This window comes from Panthera pardus, unplaced genomic scaffold (genome assembly GCF_024362965.1).
Source record: "Panthera pardus isolate Hobbes unplaced genomic scaffold, ASM2436296v1 HiC_scaffold_11, whole genome shotgun sequence".
Taxonomy (NCBI): Eukaryota; Metazoa; Chordata; class Mammalia; order Carnivora; family Felidae; genus Panthera; species Panthera pardus.
The window spans coordinates 62,912,376-62,935,697 of NW_026526666.1; the positions used below are offsets into that span (position 1 = coordinate 62,912,376).

At 51.2% G+C, this 23,322-nt stretch overlaps 1 protein-coding gene across 10 annotated transcripts in view; it reads left to right on the forward strand.

Moving 5' to 3' along the window:
* The window catches only part of SSBP3 (single stranded DNA binding protein 3), a 163,299-nt gene that overhangs the window by 52,150 nt on the left and 87,827 nt on the right, over positions 1-23,322 (forward strand). Inside the window, exon 1 of one of the 10 annotated variants that reach the window (XM_053895025.1) lies at positions 18,746-18,854. The exons of 8 other annotated variants lie outside the window; for them this stretch is intronic. The gene's annotated coding sequence lies outside the window, so the exon portion shown is untranslated. Of the gene's footprint in view, positions 1-18,745; positions 18,855-23,322 lie in introns of those variants that run through there. One more of the 10 variants, XM_053895034.1, reaches the window with a different exon arrangement.

Genomic DNA, 23,322 nt, shown 5'->3' on the forward strand with positions numbered 1-23,322 from the left:
GATTTTGCTCTTTCCCACTTTGGCTTAGATTTTGGCCCAAAGTTCTTTCTCTCACAGTGGGCCTGCCTGATTTCCATGGAAAGAATAGATGTGCCCTGTTCTAATTAGAGAGCCGAAGTCTCCTTACATGCAAAATAAATAAAACAAACTCGGTATTCACTCCAGAGTTGGCCTAGGCCCTCAGAGACCTGCCTTCCCCACGGCAGGGGTATGTGGGGAGCCTTAGCGGTTTCCTTACAGATGAGGGAACCAAGGGCCACACAGGGGATGGAATGACTGCCTGAGGACACATGACCGTCAGGTTCCAACACTGAAACCCACGGCTCCTGAGGCCCAGCTCCTCCCTCTGACCCACTGCCCCCAGTTTCTCCCGTGTTCTTGGGGTTGCTATTCAGGAGACATGCCCCTCAGAATCTGCTTATGTTCTGCAGGGTTGGGTAGGGTTTGTGCTTGTTATGGGGGATCTTAGTTGAGCCTCATGGATCTTGTGGTGGTTCTTCTATCATTCACCATCCTCTGTTTTACAGTAGGATAAAATAACAAAGAATTTACCCCCATATTGAAATTAAAAAAAATTTTTTTTAATGTTTTTTTTTTTTAATTTTTTAAATGTTTATTTATTTTTGAGACAGAGAGAGACAGAGCATGAATGGGGGAGGGTCAGAGAGAGGGGGAGACACAGAATCGGAAGCAGGCTCCAGGCTCTGAGCTGTCAGCACAGAGCCCGACGTGGGGCTCGAACTCACGGACCCTGAGATCATGACCTGAGCTGAAGTCGGACGCTTAACCGACTGAGCCACCCAGGCGCCCCTTAATGTTTATTTTTGAGTTTATTTTGAGAGAGAGAGAGAAAGCATGAGCTGGGGAAGAGCAGAGAGAGAGGGAGACACGGAATCTGAAGCAGGCTTCAGCCTCTGAGCTGTCAGCACAGAGCCCAATGCAGGGCTCGAACTCACGTGCTGTGAGATCATGACCTGAGCCGAAGCTAGACGTTTAACTGACTGAGCCACCCAGGTGCCCCAATGTTTGTTTATTTTTGAGAGACAGAGCACAAGCTGGGGAAGGGCAGAGAGAGAGGGAGACACAGAATCCAAAGCAGGCTCCAGGCTCCAGGCTCCGAGCTGTCAGCACAGAGCCTGAAGCGGGGCTTGAACCCACAAACACTGAGATCATCACCGGAGTCAAAGTTGGATGCTCAACCGACTGAGCCACCCAGGTGTCCCCCTCTCCCCCCAGTGTCATATTGAAATTTTAAAGCAGTTGCTTGAGTTCTCCAATTTTGCGTTGTCTATGCATTTCTGTTAAGAGTAATAGTAGTGAGTACAGGGCCAGTCATGGTAGGTCCTTGATGGTCAAAAAGATGACTGAAATGCAGCGGCTTCCTGCTGCAGGGCCTAGCCAGGTGAGACTCCCAGGATAGCCGCCCACATCTTACATTTGCCTTGTTGTGTTAATGTTGCCATAATAAGACACAAAATGGATCACTTCCTTCTCTGGAGAGTGGGAGTGGGAGGTGAGGGGAAGGCAGGTGGGGGTTTGGAGATGAAGCCTCACGGGAAGTGGAGGGGGGTTTCTGACAAAGCTTCCCTCAGGATATTTTGTGGAAAAGTTTGACTCCTTTTCATGATGTCACTTGAGGAAGCCTCCGTACCTGCCAGCCCAAGAAGTTTGGATCCATTTGGCTTCTCTGGAGAATGCCACTTCCTGGAGTAACAAGTTAGTCCTTCCTAGGTGAAGTAGGACTTGAATCCATTTCCTTCAAGCTTCCCGAAGTGTCCCGTGCTAGTTCTGAACTTGTGCGTCTTGATGAGGAAACTAAGGCCTTTGGTCCTTTTATGTACCTTGAGCCCCGTCTGGCCCAAAGCTGTGCAGACTGAGGGTGCTTGATACGTTTTATCTTTCATAATAAGGAGGCCTGTTAGTTTGCCCAGAGTTCCCACTGCTTCTTGGGACTTCCTTATGGAGAATGAACTTAGAGCCGTTTGGATGGGTGGATGGGTAGGTGGCTGGCTGTCTGCTTGAGTGGGTTGAGAGTGATGATCCAGCCTCGGGTGAGTCAGGAGTCTTTCCAGAATGCCACGTTACGTTCGAGAACTTCTCTCCAGCTCGGGGTGCAGGCAGCAGGCGGGCCCTGAATCTCATGAGGGCCCAGCGAAGTTTCTCACCGTTCCCTTACGGTATCTGCTGGAAGTTCCTCCCTGTTAGGTTGATCTGTTGGGGAACCTTGTCTTAAATGAATATCCCACATGCCAGAGGAATATGGAACAATGAAGGAAGATTGTTTTTAAAGCTTAATTTATATTTAAATTCTCACAGCCTTACCCTTGAGATCTGTGAATTTTTAGCATTTGTGGCTTCAACAGTGCGCATGTGACAGGAGTAATTTATAACCTCCCTGAGCGTAACTTTGATTTTTGGCCTGAGAGGCGGGTTGGCCTCCTAGTCGCTGAGCGGGTGGGTAAGCCTGGCCCACAGCTCTTGGGCACTGCTGTCCAGTGCCCACCCTGTCCGGTGCCCACAGCTCTTGGGCACTGCTTATTCATACATAATGTAATTTCATCCTACGGTAACTGGGAATTGGGTGTAATTGCTGTAGCTTTACACCTGAGAAAACCGAAGGAATTATATGTCCTGTACGTGCTCATTTTGAAAAGTAGAAGGAAGAAAAAGCCACCCCATCATTCCACCATCAAAACGAACTTTGTGCTAACTTCTTTTGGTGGTGGTGGTGGTGGTTGGGTGGGGGTGGGGGGAGTATTTCCTTTCAGGCTCTTCTTTTTTTTTTTTTTTCCACTTAGCATTTTTGCGTTATCACGTTCTAGTCACAAAATCCTCATTACGAAAAATAACAGTTAAGAAGCTGCGTAGGCTCTGTTTCTGTTTCCGTGTAGGTATGGTTTCTGAAGGGCCTCCGTGTGGGACTTCTCTTCACAGTCCCTGGGCAGAGCTAGCCCAGGAGCGGGAGTGGTCCATTCAGCCAGCATCCCTGGCTCAGGCATTCAGACCCAAGCAGGGCCCTTTGTGTCTAAAGTAGTAGTTGATTGGAGTGCTAATGAATCAATTAGAAAATTACTTGCTGCTGAGATCCTCAGCCAAACGAGGATGTGCAGTCTTAGAAAACCATCCGAAGGCCATACGCCTATAAATCTCTCTTGGCTGTGGCCCTTGTAAATCGCGCTGCAGCCTTTCTTGGACCTGTTAATCACTTGAGAAAAACGGGACCTCTTCTGCCCTGCGAGGGCTGCCTTGCGCTTGGCCCGCTTTTCGAGCGTGTACTCTGGTCCATTCTTCAGTGGTGAGAAAGAGAAGACCAGCGTACCTAGTGACAGCATTTGTAGCTCCCTCTGAAAGAGAACCAACCATTCGGCAGCATGCCCTTGTTCTTTCTTTTAGCCCTCCCCACAGCCCAGTTGGGAGATACTGTTATTACTGTGTGCCAGTTTCTGCGGATGGCAGAACTGGAGCTCGGGGAACAGAAACAGCGTGCCCCTCCGGTCACACAGGAACGCAGTGGTTTGGCCTTCGGATCCCCGCGTCTTCCAACTGTCCCTCTGCTGTCCTACCTTTCCACATGGGTGCCCCGAGTCCTAGATCTTAGTGGGTCTTAATAGTCCTAGGTTGGGAGTGGCAGGTAAGGCTCGGCCCTTAGAGGTTAAATGGTCAAGGCATCCAGGTCAGTACCCTGGGTTTTGGGTTCGGTGAGGTGTAATCTGGGGCAGGAGAGTTGGAGTGACGGCCAACAGTCATGGCTGGAGGGACCCCGGGTGGGTGATGGACCAGCAACTTGTGTTGTGCGTTTCAGGACAGTTGCCAGGGTGCTTGAACCTGAAGTGGAAATGGGTAGAAGGGAGGGAGGTTAAAAGAAAAAAGGGACAGTGTTGTAAGTCCTGACCGAAGTGGGAGCCATCTCTTGAAAAAGACAACCGCAAAAACAATGATTGTGATATGTTTTTCTGGCCCTTCCACACCTGTTTCCTCATTGGCTACCCCAAGATGGCTACCCCATCTCCTCTGATGACACCCCCCAGCCCTCAGTGACAACTAAGGTGTCACTAATCCTTTACCCGTTTGCTCCCAGACAAGCCAGCTTGCTTCTCTGAGGCTGAAACCACAGGCGGCTCCCTGCTGGCTTCCTCTTTTAATTTGGTTTCATCTGCCGGGAGCCTGTGGCCCCTTCATTGCCTGGTGGAGGGGCGGGGGAGGGGACGGGGGGGGGGCAGGATTGTTTATAACCTCAGATTCTGTCCTTTCGTTTAGCGTGTCAGGACCATTTTGATAGCCCTGCATCCAACATTGGGTGCCTTAGGATGCCTGGCAGTTATTTTGCTCATATGACATTTGAGTGCTAACCGTGTGCCCAGCACACGTGTGCCCAGGTGCTAACCGTGTGCCCAGGTGCTGGGAGGGAATAAATAGCACAGATGATAACTGTGCCTGTCCTTTAGCGCTGACATACTATGGGATGGCATTGCTGTAGACCTTGGGTCTCAAGCTCTGATTTGGAAAATAGGACCCTAATAAATAAGAACTCTGATCTCTTCTTTCACCGTGGCTCTTTTTAATATGCCCAACACTGTGCCAGGCATTTTATATTTGTCATCATGCTCTGTCCTCAGAAGAGCTTCATTAAGGCAGGTATTAGTGATAATACTCTAAGTTTGCAAGTGAGGCCACTGAGAGCACATAGCAGGTGCTCAGTAAATCTTTTTGGCTGGATGTGTGGCATACAGCTTGCAGGCAGTGGAGCTGGGTCTCTAGCCCAGCCGAGGTTCTCAATAAGATAATGTCTCAGGCTGCTTGTCCAGAGCCGTACCTGTCACTTGAGGCCGGCTTCCTTCTGTGGATTTGCTTCAAGTGTGAGCACCAGAGCTTAGGAAGATTATGTTACAAGGTCCTGGTGTGGTCTGTAACCAGCTAGATGTGTATCACCATCATCACTGCCCCTGCCGGAGGATTCCTTTGTTTCTGGTGGTTTCATAGAGGTGCAAGTGAGATTTAGCGGCTACTCAACTTTCCCGGCTACTGCTGTCTGTCCCCTGGCTTGCTGCTTGAGGCGCATTGGTGCTGCCATCTGAGCTGTGACTGTAGGAGGGGAGTGAGACTGGGATCCACCTGCCCTTATGCCCCAGGACTCTAGGTGATTCTGCTCCTTAAAGTTAGCAGAGGTGAGGCGACATGTGCAACCTTTAACCTCATTTGGTCTGCCTGGCCAGCATTTGGCCATCCTATGTTGACGTGGCCACACCAAGTTCTAGGTATTGAAAATCCCAAACAAATAAAGCCCAGCCCCTGGATGGGAGTGGGTTGGCTTTCTCTTTGCAGAAGCTCAAAGTGCAACAGCTGTGTGGGTAGTCAGCAATCTGGGTGTTAACCTGCTTGGCAGGCGGTTGAAGTAAAGTTCCAGGCAGGCGTCGAGTTGGTGGAGGAGGGAGTTACAAGCACGTGGCTGGCCATGGCAGGCAGGGCAGATGAGGTCTACTTTCTTTGCCTCTTGTTTGTGCCCTGGACCTTCAGGATCCTTTGTGAACTTTCTCCTTTTCTCTACCTCTCTCGGCCAACTCTCTTAATTTCCAGCCACCTTCCACCTGCTTCCCTACATCTCTGTATTTCCCAACACCTTGTGCATTGCCTCAGACTCTACTTGGCTGTGCTCAGTTGGCAGGCCAAGGGGTACAGTCCACCACCCAGTAAAGATGACCTTGTGTCACTGTGACCCAGCTGGGGATGGGGACTCTGACCTGTGCCAGAAGATGGTAGAAAGTCAAGAGTGCTTGCACGGATGTCAAGGTGGGTCACGCGACACTGCATGGGCAATGGTGCAGAGAAGGAGGAATGGGGTGGGTGAGAGTGTAGTTGGTGATTGGAGGGTTGGAAAGATTCAGGATGGATTCGTTTCCCGGACTGCAGTAATAGACTACCACAAACGGGTTGCCTTTAAACAACAGAAATTTATTATTTCTCAGTTCTGGAGACTTGAAGTTTGAAATCAAGGTGTCGGCAGGGCCATGTTCCCCCTGAAGGCCCCAGAAGAGGATCTGTTCTGTCTGTGCCTTTCTCTTACCTTCTGGCATTGCTGGCAGCCCTTGGCATTCCTTGGCTTGAATGAGGCTCTGCCTCTGTCGTCACGTGGCAGTCTCCCTGTGTGTCCTTTGTGCTGAAATTGCTCTTATTTTACGATGCCAGTCGTAGGTTAGGTCCCACCCGAATCCACCATGACCTCATCTTACCTTTATTGCATCTTCAAAAGATCTGTTTCCAAATAAGGTCACATTTACAGGTACTGGAGTTAGGACTTGTAGAGGGACACCGTTCAACCCACAACACAGGGTGACAGTGCTGACCCTAAATGCAGAGTGTGTTCAACTGCTTGTTTTAAGGGGCCTCAAAGACCCTAATCAATTCTGTAATTTCAGTCAGGTACATTTATGTTAGGAATCTTGTGTGTGTGCTGTGTTCTGGGCTTGCCTCCCCCCCCCCCACCCCCCCCAGGCGTGAGACACTGCCTGGCCTTTATAGTGAGAAGCTTCTATGGAGACCAGGGTTTTTAAAAGAAACTTGGAGGAAAGGTACTTGCAAGTACTTCAGTGATGACCTTAGAAATACAGACGGGCTTTTTCTTCCTGCCCTATTAATTTTGAGGCCACCTGGATCGAGCCAGGATTTACTCTCCCTGCCCTCTGGATGAAGGTGATGGGGAAGGTGGTTGGGAACCTCTGGATATGGAGGTTCTTTAAGTGCCTTAGTTTCTTCCTTGCAAGTGAGAAATGTGCTTCTTGGTGTCTGTTCCAGGCGGGCTTGGTAGCTAGGAGCTGTGTTATTGGAAGGGCAAACACTGTAATGTCATTAGAGATTTTTTTTTAAAAATAGGGGCTTCTGTATTTTGTTGTGGATAAACATGAAGCCAGGTGGGTAGTGTCTAATGGATTGGGCCAGCCCCTTTTCATCCTTCCCAGAAGTTTCCTGTAGGAGCAGAGAGACCTGAGATCAGTCTGCTCGCCACGCATGAGAATTCTTCCCACGACTTTACAGTCTCCCTGTCTGAGAAGGATTTCCACACAGATGACAAGAGTGGAGCAAAAAGCATTTGTAGCTATTGTGTTGGTGAAAACCAATGTAATGTAAATAGGAAGTCAGGATTATATGTATCCTCAAAATGCTGCGACTGAAAACCACACACGCCAGATGAAATTTACAACCACGCGCCTGTAGGCTTCAGAGCGCTGTCTGCAGGCGGCAAGGGCTTACGCAGCGGGCGGACTTTGTTCTCTCTGCCATCCCTCCTCTCTGTCGCCTCCCTACCCCCCCCCCCAAAAAAAAAGAAAAGAAAATTAATTAGGCATTTCCTGCAATGATTTCACCTCTTACAAGGCCTTCACCCCTCTGAAGATACAGAACATGTTGAGTCCAGAAGATTCACCACCCTTTCTGTCAGTCGTTACAGAGAGGACAGTGGTACATCCCTAAATGACCAAACCACCAGGGATCCAAGGAAGTATTGTGGACATACTTTAATCTCCTCACTCTGTCTCCAGAATGATAGCTTTCCTGGGAGTGGCTTGGATCACCCATTCCCAGAGGGGGCCTTCAAGAGTCTACTTCTGCAGAAGTACAAATATTCATTATGCTGAGACTGATCATGTGCTTTACACAGGTAGCTTTGTGAGTAGATTAGTTTCATGTCTTATTTCCAAGCAGTGTCGTGGATGAGAGAGACAGAACTCTGGCACTTCCGCTATCCAAAAAATTAATATTGTTAATACCCTGATTTCTATTTTGTTGGTATGACTTAGTTTCTCAACATGTCCTTTGCCCATAGGAGGTCAAGGGCAGTGGGATAATAGCAGTCCACATTGCTGATTGAGCCCAGCCATCCAGCCGTAGGTGCCTCCTGGCTACCACACCCTCCTCACCTTTGCTTCCCCAGCTGCCTGGTGCCTGACTCTGTGCTGCCGTCTCCCTTCTTGCCCTCTGGTTTTCTCAGAGCCTTTGGGAACGCAGACCACCTGCCTCGGTTTGCCAAGTCGCACGTCCTCTTAGATTCTAGAACCCGTGTGGTGTGTGGTTTCCCTTCCAGGAGGCTTGCCCACACAGTTAACTGCCTGTGGCGCTCCTTCCTCCAGCCAGAGCTCTTTGAAACTGATGTTCCCAAGAACCGATTTCTTCTTGGGGAGAGGGGAATGGGGTATGATCCTTGCTCCAAATCCTACTGGTGTCCAGAACTGCTCTGCCAGGGAGAACCTCGTGTATGTCCAGTATGGAGCACGGCTTTAACCTTCACGGGCCCACAGATCCCTGCGAGGCTGAGGAGATCGCTGTCCTATCCAAACACTGCACATTCACACGTACAAATAACTATGCGTAATAAGTCCAGGGGTTTGTAGGCCCTTTGTGTAGCCCTTCAGAGAGAGACCTGCCCCTCTGCCACTGAGTGTCCCCGGTGGCCTTGTGGTATCCATTTTGTCTCCTGTAGGGTGGGAGCAGTGATAGTTACCTGATGGTCCTGCTGTGGTGATGGTGACTTCAGTTGTTAATAGTGCACCTAAGGTTGTTCACCCACTCCTCACCATGACCCAGCGAGGGCAACGTGCTGCCAGCTGCATTTCACAGATGAGAAAACTTAAGCTCAGACAGGTGAAATGATGAGCCCAGGGTCATGGAGTTTAGGAAGGGTCAGGATTGCAACCCAGGCAGTGTGGCTTTAGAGCCCCTGCCAAACACCTGATCTGCAGCAAAGGAATGCAGTAGGTGCTCAATAAACGGTAATAACAATATTAAAAGCCACGGGGGGGGGGGGGTAGGGCACAGCTAACCTGTTGGTTGTGGGGCTTCCCCTCCCCTACAGGTCTCCACCTGTCCTAAGTATCTCCTTGTGCAGGAGCGGGGCTCCAGACCTTGCGGGTGGGTGGAGGCGAGCACAGATCCGCCACTCCTGGGAAATGTGTAAAATCCTGTTCCTGAAAACCGGCCGGGTTCTCAAAGTGTCCCGGCTGGCGTGTTTTGCTAGTCACGAAACATGATCCATACGCTGTATTTTAGGACTTCCCATCTGTCGGCAGGCAGGCATCATCGGGAGGGTTTTCACTTGAGGGAGCTCCAAGCAGCTCACCAGTGGGGGAGGGGAGGTGGGCTAGGACGGTCTGTGACAGCAGGGAGGCACAGCCTGCCTGGTTGGGGGACCTGAGAGACAAGATGGGGGGGTCCTTGGAGTGTCCTGCTCAGCAGCATCCCGCATCCCTTTCCCCATTACTTCTCTCAGTTTTTAGGTGGATTCCCACGTTTTAGTTCGGCAAAACGGAGAGAGAAGAAGGTGAAGTCGCCAGGATTTCAAGGCAGCGCTGACATTGGAACTTAGTCTTTAGACTGTTGTCCTCTCCCTTCCTTGAGTCTCTGTTTCCTGGGTCATAGCTGTGCGGGTGGTGCAGGGGCAGGGTGTGGGAGACCTGGCTTGGAAGCTGGAGGAGTGAGAGCAGGGAGGGGAGGCCTGGCGCCCCCACCCTGCCGGTGGAGGCGGAGCGCAGAGAGGGCTGAGAGGGCTATCGATCCACCCATCTCCTCTGAGGGAGGGCCGCAGCACATTCGAGGCTTTCTTTTTAAAAATGCATTAACTTGACCGTAAGCAGGCCCCAGTTTCAAAATAAATAAATAAAAATAAGGCAAGCAAAACAAGTGGGAGTGGGAGGCAGGGAACCTTAGAAAAACTAAAAGTGTGCTTGAGGAGGGTCCTTCTTGACGGAGGTGTGCCAGCTACAGGCCAGGATGCGGGGCCTGGATTCTGAACCAACATTGTCCTGCTGTACTGTGCCCAGGTTATCTGCATTTCCCTGGCTCAGCTGTGCAGGGAAACTTTACCTAAAACCAGAGGTTTCAGAAAACCCCTCTGGGGGTGGGGGAGGGTGGAGGAGGCCTCACATGGAGTGTGGTGGTAATCCATATATGAAAACCTGCCTTGCCAGCCCCAGTTTGGGGCAGTTTTGGTCTCTTTTTTTCCTCCTCAAGCCGCACTGGTTTTCTCTTCGTTTCCCCCCAAGTGCCTTTGCACAGGCCCTTCTCTGCCTAGAAGGTGTGTCCCTCCCTTGCTTTATCCGCCCCCCCCCCCTCCAGGTTAGCACCTGCCCCAAGGGCACTTCCTGATTCTCTGTGGGTCAGGCCTCCTGGTATAGACCCCCAAGGCTCTCAGTACTTCTCTTTTGTAGTTCTGACCACAAGCATAATAACAGAATTAACTTTTACAGCATTTAGCAATTAAGCTTGGGGAAGGCGGGGACTGGTCTGTCCTGTTTGCTAAATATTCATTGTCCAGCACAGCACTCTAAAAGGAGTAGTAAATCCTTGTGGAATGGATAGAGGGTAGCTCAGGGTCTATTCTGTTTGGCCCATGGATGCATTTTGGGTGAGGGTGGAGGGAATAAACATTTGAGATCAGAATTCACTGCGAGTTCCTAATGTTTCTAGAGGCATGGGCCCACTTTGAGGTCAGGATATGGTTTCAGAGTGGAGCTCCTAACACTTGAAACAGGGAGACTTCTGCCTGCAGCCCCATAGGCCAAGGTACACAGCATCCAGATCTGGCCTGTTTGGAAGGTTGTCCCAGTGAACCCGTTTCCTTAGTGGGTGGAAAGACACGGAGCCCAGAGAACAGAAAGGACTTGGCCAAGACCACTCGGCAGAGCCTTTGAACACCTTAGTTTAATAGTTAAAACACAGTTAATCAGGTACCAAGTGCCTAGTGCGCAGGCATTGTTTGCTTTGCTCCCTGTAGTTGCTCTGTTGGGGAGGCACCACATGTGGAAGAGGAAGTGGAGACTCCGTGAACTTGGTTGCTTGTTTCAGAACACAGCAGAGGTGGCACCAGAACTCTGGTCTTTCTGATTGCACATCCCCTTGCCTCCCAGCACGGGGAGGGGGACTGGTGACGGCCCAGTTCTCAGATTGGCTCAGGTGCAGATCCTGCCTGCTGCATAGCCAGTGGAGGCTTAGCGACTTACAGGAGCCTCCATTGCTTCCAGCCGTCTGTGCTGGGGGGACTGGTGGCTCACAGGGACCACCTTTCTCCCCCACCGGGTGTCACCTGTGTCTGTGTTCTCCCTCTCCACCTCTGCAAGAGCTGCAGAAATTTCTCTCCCCCGGGCCTCCCGGAGAGAGGGACGGAGGGTGATGAGGCAGAATTTGCACCATTCTGGGAGTAACTTTCCATCATTTGTGGCTAAAAATAAAACGTGCACTTGCTCCTCTCTGCCTGTGGGCTTTCTTTTGGGGTTTCAGTGGGAGCCGCTTGCCCCTCTGTTTCCCCCTCCTAGCTGCCCCTCAGCAGGCGTGGGGCCGCCCACAGTTTTGGGGACGGGTGGGGAGGATGGGTGAGGGGGACTTGAGGCTGCTCACCCTCCCTGAGAACAGAGCCCACAGGGCCTCTGTGAGGAAGTGCCTCTGCTTCTCTGCAGCAGCAAACAGCCGTGCTGGTGGGCTGGTGCCCCGGCATGCATGGGGACGCCAACTCCCTTTGCAAATATTACTGCAGCTGAAAAGAGACAAGCCCCTTTAGAGGGCTTTCTTTGTGCAGCCTGCTTCTTTCCGATAATCTGGAATGCACAGAGGCAGGAGAGATAAATTAATTTGTTCAATTAATTTTGTAAATATTGACTGAGCAGAAGTTTTACACCAGTCACATGTTAGGGACCCGAGGGCTAACCAAAACACAACAGGACACAGTTCCTTCCGTGAAGGTGCTTATCCTCTAGGTAGGGGGAGAAAGAGGGAAGCTTTAAGATGGACCTGGAGCAGGCAAGCCATGGGGGTCCTGCTGCGCACAGCACCCTCCCTTCCAGAATTCAGTTGCAGTGTCTGCCCAAACGGGGAGCTAAATGCCAAACCGGACATTTTGCCTTTCCCTTTTTTCAAGGCACTTTAATTCCTCTCTCCCCCAGCAACACATACGTACGTACATACGTACATACATAAAATCGAGTACTTACTATGTGCTAGGGCTGGGCACTCTGCTAAGTACCTTACTTGGCATTTATGTCCCTGGACTCATAGTGACCCTGGGAAGTGATTTTTTGCTCTCATCCTTATTTTGCAGTTGATGAAATGGAGGCCCAGAAAGGTTAATTAACTTGCCCGAGATCCCACAGCGAAAATGTTGCAAAGCTTGGATTCAGCTGTGGGCAGATTAATTCCAGAGCTCACTCTCTGCACTGCTAGCTGTATAGACATGTCTACACTGGGCATGTGGCTGTTAAGCACCCACTATTGGCCCAGCATGAATTATCCTAAAGGCGCTTTCTCTTTAAAAAAAAATCTCCACTATGCTTTCCATTTGATCTTTAATGTTCTTGTAGTAACCCTGTGGGAGAAGAATCGCACCCCCAATCCCCAATTCCTCTTTAAAAAAACCAAAAAAACAACAAGGTCTCTGTAGAGGGTACCATACTTTAGAGACTGGTATTAAACTCTCTAGAGCCTGTGGGAGAGTGAAAGTCTCTGGAAGCATTCTGCAAACTGTAAAGTGCCCCATGAAATGAAGGGCATGGGAGAAAAGGTGCCTCCACGCGGAAGACTCACTGGTTCCCCAGACCTTACGCATCACAATAGGGGATTTCTTGCACTGTTGTCACGGTGTGGTTTCAGGTACCTGTGAAAAATTATGGTAATTAAAATGTAATTTGGAATCCCCTGTTGGCTCACAGCAGCTGGTCCAGATGTAGGAGGCTGGGGCTGTCCGTGCTGGAACAAGCTAAGGCTTGTTAGGGGTGTCACTTTGTCCTGCCCTTTGTGTTGCTGAGGAGAAGGGTGGGGGCAAGAGATACAGCAGCTATTTTTATATCGTTCACGTCATGTTCAGCATTACTGGATGTTTGTGGTTGGGTCCCTGTTTAGCCTCAGCCGGGAAGAGAGAACTCCCTTTGCTGCCTTGGTCTGTATGGAAATTCAAGCTCATACCCCTTGGGTTTATATATTTGTCTAAAGCAGAGGGACCTAAAGTGACCGTGCAGTTCCCCTGGATAGGTCAGAGTTGTCTTATTATCAGGGCTTCGATTTTCCAGGGCTCTTCAGACGCAAGGGACCACGTCCCCCATCCACTCCCTCATCCACTCCCTTATTGTATTCAACATGTGGGTTTTCAGTTTGAGATACATGCCAGATCTTTTCCCAGGTACCTGCAAAGTGACGTTGACCCTTGAACAGCGCAGGGGTTAAAGGCGCTGGGCAGCCCCCACCCAGTGGAAAATCCATGTGTAACTTTTGACTCCCCCCAAACTTAACTACTCATAGCTTACTGTTGACTGGAAGCCTAATGGGTAGCATAAACAGTTGATTAATGCGTGTTTTGTATGTTACATGTATTATACACTGTACTTTATAATAAAGTGAGCTAAGAAAAGGAAATGTTACTAAGAAAAACCATGAGGAAGAGAAAATATATTTATGGTACTGTGCTGTAAGAAATCTGTGTAATAAGTGGACCTGTGCAGTTCAAACCCGTGCTGTTGAAGGGTCAGCTGTATTACCCCTCAAGGATTTCATGGTCTAGTTGGGGAAATGGAAAGGAAACCCTGAATTTGGCCTGTGCAAGCCACACATATATGTTGGGCTTTATTGTAGGTACTGCACTGTCTTAGAAGGGGCCCAGGTGTGGGAACATGGAAGAGGGGCACTGGGATCAGGGGATGTTGGAGGCAGCTTCCTGGAGGATGCATTTGAGTTGTAGGAGTTGACTTAATGAATCGGGGGACAAGAGGTTCCAAGTATGTATTTTGGTTTTATTTGCCACAGGGCTTCATTTGTATACATACATGATATTATGAGTAGTTATAGTCGTTGTATCTTATTTTATTACCCAGTTGAGGTCCTGGGATTTTATTTTTATACCCAAAGGGCGCGCGGTCTTTGAAAAGTTTGAGAAAAAAATGCCGTGTGTCAGCCAAGCCCTTGTTGCTTCAGAGGTCAGAGATGGGAGGTCAGCCACACAAAGCCTGCCCTTGAAGTCTCTGCCTCTCCGGGCCTCTTGGCACTTCCGGCACCTCTTCCTGCTAAAAGGGCAGACCAGAGTAGGTTATTGCATAGAAGGGGTTAAAACAAACGGTTCCCCAAAGCCTGCGCCCTGGCCTGGCATGTGCACCGAGCCCGAGTGTGTGTCATGGGACCAGGCATCTGGTCTACCTGCGTATCCTGCTGATTGAGGCATTTGGCCTGGGGGGTGACAAGGCTGCTGGTGATCCCTCCGTGAAGACCGACTGTGGGATCTGTTGGAGAATGGAAGTATACAGAGCAGAGCACTTAGCTGGAGGCAGCCCGGCATGTTCTGGCTACTTCAGAGCAGGGGCTCACATCTAGACCTTGCAAGAGTACTGGTTCCTTGTCCTTTCCGCTTCCACTGTTTATATGCGTTCAAGTATGTGACGTAGTTTCTGCCAACCGAGCATCCAGCAGAGCCTCTCTCTACCACCACGCCCTGGGAGGGGTGATGAGGAGGCCAGTGAATACAGTACAGTCCTGCCCCTGGGGTAGCTGACAGTTCTGCGTGGTCCTCCTGCAGATGGCCAAGGGGCCTGACACGACATGTGCCTTCTGGGGACCCTCTGCAGATAGCTGGAGTGTCTCGGAGTGTCCCCACCATCCTTGCGAACCACATGCTGACACTGCAGCATGCCAGCCCTGTCCTTGGTGTGGGATTATTTGCAGTTAGTATTCCAAATGTCAAGTTCCCCTTGACTTGATCTGAGCAGACGAAACAAAATGGCAGACAGATTAGAAGGGGCTTGAGAAGCCTTTTCGGATTTGAAAACCTTCCTTTGTTGACTTTGAGAAGCTGCTGAACCAGGCCAGTCTGCAGAGGCAGGGACATCTGCCAGGTGCCCATGGGCTCTCTGGGCTTGGGAGGCTCTGGCTGGTGCTGGCTTTTTTCCTCCAGGTGCCTGGCAGCTGGGGTGCCCACTGAGCTTGGGCAGGAGTTGAATCCAGTTCCTTCTTGTTAGTGCCCCCAGAGCAGGAGGGGAAGTGAGGAGCTGGGGCCTCTGAGGGCTTTAGGGCAGGTTTGGGTGGCTCCCCGAAGACAGGGGGCCATGTCAGGCAATATCTGTTTAATCTAGACTTGTATTTGCCTGCCTGCTGCGAAGACCCAGTAGGTAAAAGGGAACTCGATGGCTTACTGTATTGCAGTTCCTCTGAATGTCTGGGGAAAGGTTTAAATAGTGCTCACCAAAGACACGGACGTTCCTGGCTAGAACCTGGGTATCATTGCTAGAAGAACCTTAGGGATGGTCCCCTGCATTCCCTCCCTTCTGCAGTTGTGGTAGCTGAAGCTCAGAAAGGTTAAGCAATCTGCACAAAGCCACACAGGAAGCAGTGGAGCTGGAATTTGAGTAGTCTGTCCGGCTCTAGTGCTCGTACTTGTCCCATGATGTCACATTGGCTCTTGCTCTCAGTCCTCCCTTCTCTGAGACTCATTTGTCCTGCCCTTCCCCCAACTGCTTCCTTTTCCTGCCTGCATTCCCCAGGAATCCCTCTGCGGGTGCTGCTTCATCCAGCTTGGGAGAAGTACGAAGAACTGGAGGGCTGAGTGAAAACCCAGCCCCCAGCCGCTTCCCTACCACTTTGCAGGGTACAGAGTGCTTGTCCTACAGGATTGTGCATGTATTCTTGTCTCCTGAGGACAGGCCAAGATGAGTTTCCCTCCTCGTTGGGCCATTCAGGGTACCAGAAAGGGTTTGTGGAATTGCTATGTCTGACCTCAGGGGAGATAGACTTTAAATGGCGTGAGACTCTGCAGACTGTGGCCGGACACCTGATCTTAAACCCTATCCTTAAATCTGCCTCGGTGCCCTGCAGCCACTGCAGGACAGATTGCATAAAGTTTCTCTTGCCCTAAAGGCTTTTGACAATGGCCCGCAGTCTCTGGACCCAGAGACTGAGAGGTAGTTTTCGCTTTTCTCTCCTTTTCTTTGCACACTTACGCACAAATGCCTTTTGTCCCCAGGAAATGCAGCTTTCTCAATCCCCATCCTGGAAATATCAGCGGAATGTAATAAATCTGATTTGTGTTTATGTTGAAGAAATGAAACACATTTCTGGGGAGGAATGCGGTGGAGGCCTTGAGAAGGGGCTGTGTGAAAGCGTGGTACTCCCCCTCCTTCCTGATAGGACTCTGGTAATAAGAGCTGTCTCCTGTGTTCTGCTGTTGGGCAAACAGAAGGCAGAGCTGGCCAGGGCCCCTCACAGCTGCGGCTGTCACCTTCTCAGTTCCGAGAGTCCGGCTTCTCTGGACCCTGTACCTTCTCAGGGATTGCAGTTCTTCTGGGGACAGCGCCCCCGTGCTGGTTGAGTCAGAGCTGATTAACGAATCCTCCCCGCTCCCATTCCAGGTTGAAAACAACAGGATGAAATTTAATAGGCATAAATGTAAAGTCCTGTATGTGGGTTCAAAAAAAAAAAAAAATCAACTTCACAGGCACAGGACAGGGAAGCTTCGTGTGAACAAGCGAGCGAGAAAGTGACCCTCGGCTGTACCTGACAGTTGGTTCTGCGGGCCAGCGGTTGGCCGTCGATGAAAGAGAGTAACACAGGCTCGCTGAACAAGGATCACGTCCAAAAGGAGGATGATGTTGTTGTTGTTAATGATTTGTAATAGTAGCTAGTGCTTCACATGCATTATCATTGCACCCTTAAAGTCATCCTTTGAGGTAGGGCAGAGGATCCCCTGTTTTTGGAAGAGGAAACCCAGGCTTGGGAGATTAAGTTACTTGCCCAGCGTCACACTGCAAGGAGGTGGAACCCAGAGCCTGTGCTACCTGGAGCGAACTAGAGGGTCAGCAGATGGCAGAGATTCTGAATGAAGAAATGCCGAAGGAGGGGCGCCTCGGTGGCTTAGTCGGTTGTGTGTCAGACTTCGGCTCAGGTCATGATCTCACGATTCGTGAGTTCAAGCCTCGCATCTGTGCTGACAGCACAGAGCCCGCTTTGGATCCTCTGTCTCTCTCCCTCTCTGCCCCGCACCCACTTGTTCTCTCCCCACCCCCCCCAAAAGTAAAGGGTAATAAAAAATATATATGTTATATATATTATATATATGTTTTATATATTACATATGTTATATATTACATATATATTTTTTATATATATATATATATATATATATATATATATATATGTTATATACATATGAGAAAGAAATACCAAAGGAAATACTAGCGGTTAGCTTGAAGGCAGTTTTAATGATGCCTGACTTTTGTTCGATCCCCACTGTGTTCCAGGCACCGCGCTAAAGAATTTATACGTATCAACTCCATTACTGCTCTGTTTTATAGATCAGGAAACTGAGGCACAGAGAGGTTAAGTAAGTTGCCCAAAATGACGTAGCTTGTGAGTGGCAAATACAGAATTCAAACCCCGATGATCTGGCTTGGAGGTGTTGCTGTCTAGGCCTCGCAGCCTTGGAGAGAACCAGACTGGCCAGCGTGGGGGCGGTGGGTGGGGAAGGAGCCGGCTGTGCTCTTTGTTCTTTGAGGCAGCCTGTCTGCAGGACGCCCTTGTGTTTGGATCCAGGGCAGAACCACAGCCTGCGGGTGGATGTATAAATAGGCGAGGCTTCTGCTCTCCTGAATCTGGACACCAGGTGGTCACGGAATAGGCCCCTTGAGGGAGGTAGTGAGCTCCCCACTGCCGGGTGACTGCCCACCCATCAGGGATGCCCAAAGAGGCGGGAGGGCTGAGGGGACCACCTGTGCGGGCCACGAGAGTTCCCCGGGGCCCCTCCGTGTAGCTGGCTGGCTCCCAGTCCTTTGTTGAGGACAAGCCCGGCTTTCCTGGCACATCCCCCACCCCCAGGCAGTGGCATGTCCCCGTGGACCACTAGAGGGGAAGTGACCGGGTGTCCGCCGGGTCCAGCCTGCCCTATTAGGAAGCCCGGGCTGTCAAGCCAGGCAGAACTGCTGACGGAGGCACTGGGAACAATGCTGCGTGGGAGGAGGCGTGTGCGTGTGTTTGCTCGCCTCCTGACCCGAGTGCCAGCAGTGACACATTTTATTTGTCCCCTCTGGTTCCCTGTGGGCATTCAGCCTGAGTCTCTGATACATCTGACTCCCACTTGGGCCCCCTGTCCTGCTGTAGCTTTGGCTATAGGGCAGGGGAGCCGGTCAGCAGGCTCTGGTCCCTCCTGATGCCAGGGCTTACCTGGCTTCCTCAGAGTTCTTACCAAGGAACCCCGGGAGCCCGTCACCTCCTTGTCTCAGGCACGGAGAGGCGAAGTGACTTATTGGAGGCCATGTAACTAGCACGTACGGCAGAAGGCACAGTCAGGCCCTGGAAACTGGAAATGGGGGTGAAGGGGCCTTCGAGATCATCTTGTCCAGCCCTTTCATCTTACGAATGAGGAAACAGGGCCCACAGCTGCACCTTGACCTGGCCGAGGCACGGCTGGTTGTCAGTGGCAGAGCCGGGACTAGAACCCAGGTCTCCTGGCTCCAAATTCTCGGTCCTCTCCCTTCTGCAGCCCCCTCCTCCACTTTGGGTTTCCTCACATCTCAGTTCTGCTGCTGCTTCCCCTGCAGGGCTGACTGATGCAGTGGTTGTGGCTCCCACCCAGGCTTCCCTTCCCATACTGCCGCTGTCGCCTTCCTTGGCCGCCAGTGTCTGATTATCCCCGTTGTCACTTCCTTTGCCTCCCAGGACTGGTAGCAGCAGCTGGTTTACAAGAACTTAGCTGAGTGGAAGGAGCGCGGGCTTAGCTAGGCAGCTTTGGGATCCAGTCACAGCTCTTCTTCCACTTGTGAGATGTGTGACCTTGGGCAAGTTGCTTAACCTTTCTGAGCCCTGGTTTCTCATCTGGGAGATAAGATGATTTGGACCTTCCAGCCCTGCAGGTCTGTGAAAAATGATTTTCAAGAGAGTGAGTGAGACCCACGTGGACCTGTGGTTGGAGGCTCTTGGGAAGGGCAAGGTGGCGTGGGCTGGTGGGAAAGGCCTGTGTTGGGGGGTATAGGGCATGCATGTGTTTAGAGTTCTGGCTTCATCAGAGGTCTGGTACCCTGGTTGGGTGCTGGTGGGCACTTGGGGCAAGGGACCCCACCGTCCTTGGCCCCTTCTCTGCCAGTTCTTCCTCTTTCTTTGCACCCATGCTGTGGGTGACACTGCTTGTCCTTGGTGGCGGCTGCCCAGGGTAGAGAGGTTCCTGGTGGAGGGTTGGCCAGCTGATTGGCATGGCCTTGGGGCAGGCATGACAGCCAGGCACAGGTAGGAGCCAGATCTTGTGACCTCTCCCCTGCATTGGACGCCACCGGATTTTGTCGTGGGAGGAATGCCAGCCCTCTTATTAGGCCCGAGGGACCCTCTACTCCATGTGAGACCACATGTGTGAGATGGAGGGAGGGGAGTTAGAGTTAAACCAGGAGCCCCTGGCCTCTTGTGACTGCTCAGTCCTATAGTCCTGTCAGCTGTTTACACGATTTTCGTTTTTCGGCTTTTGCCTTGGCTGTGAAATTGCACTGTTTTCTGAACTAATCCTGTTTCGTGTAACCCAAATCCAAGTATCTGGATGTGAAGGGCAAGCTTTTTTTCCCCTCTTCCTTAACAAAGGCTGTCCTAGGCGGTAGCATCTGGAAATGATTCAGCATCTGGTCTAAGTATTGTGTACATGCATGGACACACTTCTATGGTATAATGTGCCTTCACCCAGATAATATGCCTTTGTCTGTCCAGCCAGGCACATACCTGTGCTTCTTTCTATATAGGCGACTTTACGTACGGAGGTCATCGTATTGGGACGTATGCTGAGGTGCGAACACACGTATAAAGGTTTATTTCTACTTATAATGAGGAAATATTCAAAGGCTTGATGTATAGAAAGGCATTTGCACTGATGGATGTTGATGTATTTTTCTTTGCAAAGTTTAATAAACCATTTAACAGTGCCTTCAGTGACTGTAATTAGCTGATTCTTCATTGTTCCCAAGCTCTGCCTTAGCAGGCATCCCAGGACCCCATCCCCACTGCTAGTATGGCGATTCCCCACACAGAGTTGGGTGCTCTGGAGAGGCAGCACAGTTCAAGGTGAGGTGCGTTGGCCCTCTGTTAATGGTGTGCCTTTGCCCTCTCTCGTATTGCTATGGATGGGAGCCTGTCCTGGGGGATTTCTGAGCTGGTTGTGTCCTTCACATTTAGGCTTGGGGAGAGGAATGCTTTGATGGCACAAGGTTGGGGCCTTCGGTTGTGTTGACATCTGATCTGTGTCAGCAGATAGAACTTGTATCCTCACCATGGGCGTGACGGGCAGAGGGCATTGAGTACCTCTGTTCACTCTAGTGGACGATGACCAGGGAGAGGTGAGATGACCTGTAACGGTGGAGAGGATGTTCCTTGGGAAAAAGGAAGGGGGTCAGTCTTGCTCTCCCTCTTCACCTCAAGAGACTGCTGGTAGGCTGATGGCTGGTAACATCTTAGACTCAATTCTGGGAAGAATTGGGTAACCACCAGGGTGAATGACACAGGGACAGATGGGTGGTCTCGGAGGAGGCACGTGGAGAGCTGTGCTGGATGACCCCCGCGCGGCAGGGGGGGGGGGTGCATTATTAACTCCCCTTTGAACTGCAGGGGAAGGTGGGGCTGTAAGGTAAGGTGGGGTTGGTAAACTCTCCCTCGCGGTCACCACCAATCCTCACTCGCCTGGCACCATTGCTTGGGGCAGCCCTCCCTCTGTGGTGGCTACAGTTTATTGATTGTTGTTCTTTTCCGTTGACAGTGGAGTTTGGCCGAGGTCTCCCTCTGGCTCAGGTGTGATGGAGAGCCCACCAATGACAACCCTTGAGAGCAGTTTCCTGTAGGTCGTCACGTCTGCCCTCTTTACTTTGGGGGCTGCCTGCAGCGAGGGATTGATGCAGGTCTCTTTTCTCCTTTGGTTCAGAGTTCTGGTATGTGTGTATTAGGGACCATATGATATCTGAACTGGGATACTTTTATAACCAGGCCATGCTGTGTATGCATCAGTGTGCTGGCAGCGGGTGTAAACCCGGTCGTTTGGGAAGTTCCTTAGTGTACGTTGAAGGCTCTCTCCTAGCTTATGCGACATTTGACCAAAATCCACCCAAAAAGTAATGCAGGCGTCCTCTCCCTTGCCTGCCCAGCCCTACAGCCTCATGTGAACGGTGGGGTGAGGAGGACAGCCACCAAGGCCATCGCCTTCCCTGGTCCTGAGGGAGGTGAAGCTGGGGCAGCTGTTTGGTGTAGCACATTGCTGCCATGGCATCCAGATTCCTAAGAAGCAGGGACGGGGCGGTGGGGATGAGGGGCTCCCTGCTTGGGACTGTGCCTTGGAACAATTGACGGGGAGCTGGATCCCTGAATTCAGTCTGGAAAAATGTTTCTGGTGAGCCCTCGCAGTGCCTGTGGCCTGCTGGAGGTGAGTTCGGCTCCCCTGCATGGGGCCTGGGCTAAGCCTGGGGGCCCGGGTCGGAGGCAGGGGCTCTGACAATGGACCAAGTGTGGTTGTGAGCTCCAGCCTGGCTGGCTGTCTGGCTGCCTCCGAAACATAACTCAATATCGATTGTGCAGGAGGCCCAGCCTCTGTCACATGCAGTAATCCTTGCTCCACAGCAGGCATGCTCCTTGAAGGGAGAAAGGAAGCGGTTTTGTCCCTGGTACAACACGTCTTTAAAAATGCACCTTGATTTAAGATTCTGCTTTCTATAGCATATTTTAAAATGTCAGAAAGATAAATATGCAGCCTTTTTAATGTGTCTGCCTTGAACCGAATCATTCATTCTCGGGGTCACAGGCACATTCAGACTCCCCACCACCCTCCTGGCTTCGATGGTGTGTCCATCTCTCTTCCAGGAGCAGAGTTTTGGTGGGGCCTGGGGACTAGACTCTCGAAGTCCCTTTCTTCCGGAAGTCCGGGAGATGCATTTGTTTCCCCAGTTTTGAGTCTCCTAAAGCTGTACAGAGAGTTTCCAGAATATTTTTTGGAACTTTACTGTTGGACTTGTGAAACAGGCACTGGCTTCTAGCTGCTTCCATATGGGGACCCTTCTCACTTCCCGTGAAAACCCACCAGCCAGAGGATCTAGGGAGGGAAAATGTACGTTCCAACCCTGGGCTTCCAAGACAGGCAAACACTGGCTCTCTGTTCCAGTAGAACTTGGAGGAAGTGAGGCCTGGTGGGGTCAGGGGAGCCCCCCATTCTTGTGGTGGTACGGGGCATCGCAATTCCAAGGTTGGGTAATGGCACCTTCGAAGCTCAGTGAAGATTCTGGAGGGGGATTGAACTATAGGTGAGGGAGATGCCATCAGATCAGTCTGTGGGGTTTATATCCTTTTGTCATTGTGTGTGGCTTTTTATAAAGATACCCCGGCAATCCAGCGGTTGATTTTTCTCCCTCTCAGAAGGAGCTGGAGGAACCCAGGGGGTTTTCAAGATGGCGAGTGAGGATGTTAAGACATTGATTGTTACACTGGTTGAGGAACTTAGAAACCCCAGGGGGCAAAGCTGCCTTCTGCCTGAGGGAGAGCTGCGGGGGAGGGGGGGGGGCTTCTGGTTTGACAGGTAGTCATGCTCAGTTAGGCCTGGAATGAACCTGGAGGATGCTGTCTACACCAGCCTCCGCCATGTATAGAGATGAGGTGCTGTGACTTGGCCAGGGCCATACAGAAGATCAGCAGCTGAGCCAGAAGCTTTTAGTCACCTTGCTCAATGGTCTCAGGTGGGCCTGGCCCGCGACTCAGCAGTGCTGGTCGTAGCATGTGAACAGAGCTCTGGCAAACACCTGGCTCTTGGCGGGCCCCTGCCCTCTTCTGTCTCGGTGGGTTACATCCCCGAGGACTGTCCCTTTGGCATCGTGGACCTCGTGTGTGCCGATCACCCCCTTGCTGGGCCCCAGTGTGTTGCTCACAGAGCACAGGAGAGAGGAGGGGAGGGCAGGGCTGACCGCCTGGACAGAAGTCCGGATGACCGGACAGCAGAAGGGGAGGCTCCAGGGGAAGAGCTTCCGTTCTCCCGCCCAGTCCCCGAGTCGCTCTTCCTCTTCCCCTACAAACCATTTTGAGGATCATAACATTTATCATGAGCTTTATTATGGGAGACTCTTCTTCATGTTTAAAAATAAACGCTGGCTTACGGAACTATATTTGGTACATGGAAGCCGTTTGCATGTAAATGTGCTTAAAGGACACTGCTTTCTTTAAGATGTAGAGTGAGCCCCAGCTAGAGGGGCGCGCCGGGGTGGGTGGGCTGCGGGAGGGACCCCGGGGTCTGCCTCGCTCAGGACAGTTGGCTTGTAGCCCTCAGTCCCATTGAATCTGTCCTTCCTTCCCCAGGGACAATTGCAAAACAGGATAACT